Genomic DNA, 652 nt, shown 5'->3' with positions numbered 1-652 from the left:
GACTCCATTGGGGAGTAGAGGGCCAAACAGAGAGCCATGCTGATGGTGAAGGCAGGACAAAACAAAGAGAAGCTGGGGCAGAAGGGACTTTTCAGAAACATCCCATGGCAGAGGTAGGTACTTACTTCTCTTTGTCAAGGGAAAACCTGTTGCCATTGAGTCAACTGCAACTCACAGCAACCCCATGAGTGTCAGAGTAGAACTGTGTTCCACAGGGTTTTTAATGGCTAAGTTTTTGGAAGTAGATCGCCAGGCCTTTCTTCCAAGGCATCTCTGAGTGGACTTGAATCTCCAACCTTTTGGTTAGCAGCTGAGTGTGTTAATCATTTGTACCACCCAGATGCTCCAAGTCTAGGGGAAAGTGGAGAATTTAGGCTATAGGGGTAGTTTATTGGGGAAGGGGGAGCCCCACAAGTACATATTTTGAAACAAATGCTCAGATCTCCCCCGAAATAAGGGACTGGGTCCCATTAAGATAATTGAAAGAAAAAAATATATTATTATTTATTATATAACAATGTCAACATTAACACCAAGACAGGCAAAAGAATCCAACTGTGCACTGGGAGGAAGCACTCAATGAGGCAAGACTGTCTGGAGATCAAAGGAAGGGCATCTCGGGGTGGTGGGCAACGTGGCTGGTTCTGAGTGC

This window comes from Trichechus manatus, unplaced genomic scaffold (genome assembly GCF_000243295.1).
Source record: "Trichechus manatus latirostris isolate Lorelei unplaced genomic scaffold, TriManLat1.0 scaffold00061, whole genome shotgun sequence".
Classification (NCBI taxonomy): domain Eukaryota; kingdom Metazoa; phylum Chordata; class Mammalia; order Sirenia; family Trichechidae; genus Trichechus; species Trichechus manatus.
This window is presented reverse-complemented; position numbering follows the sequence as displayed.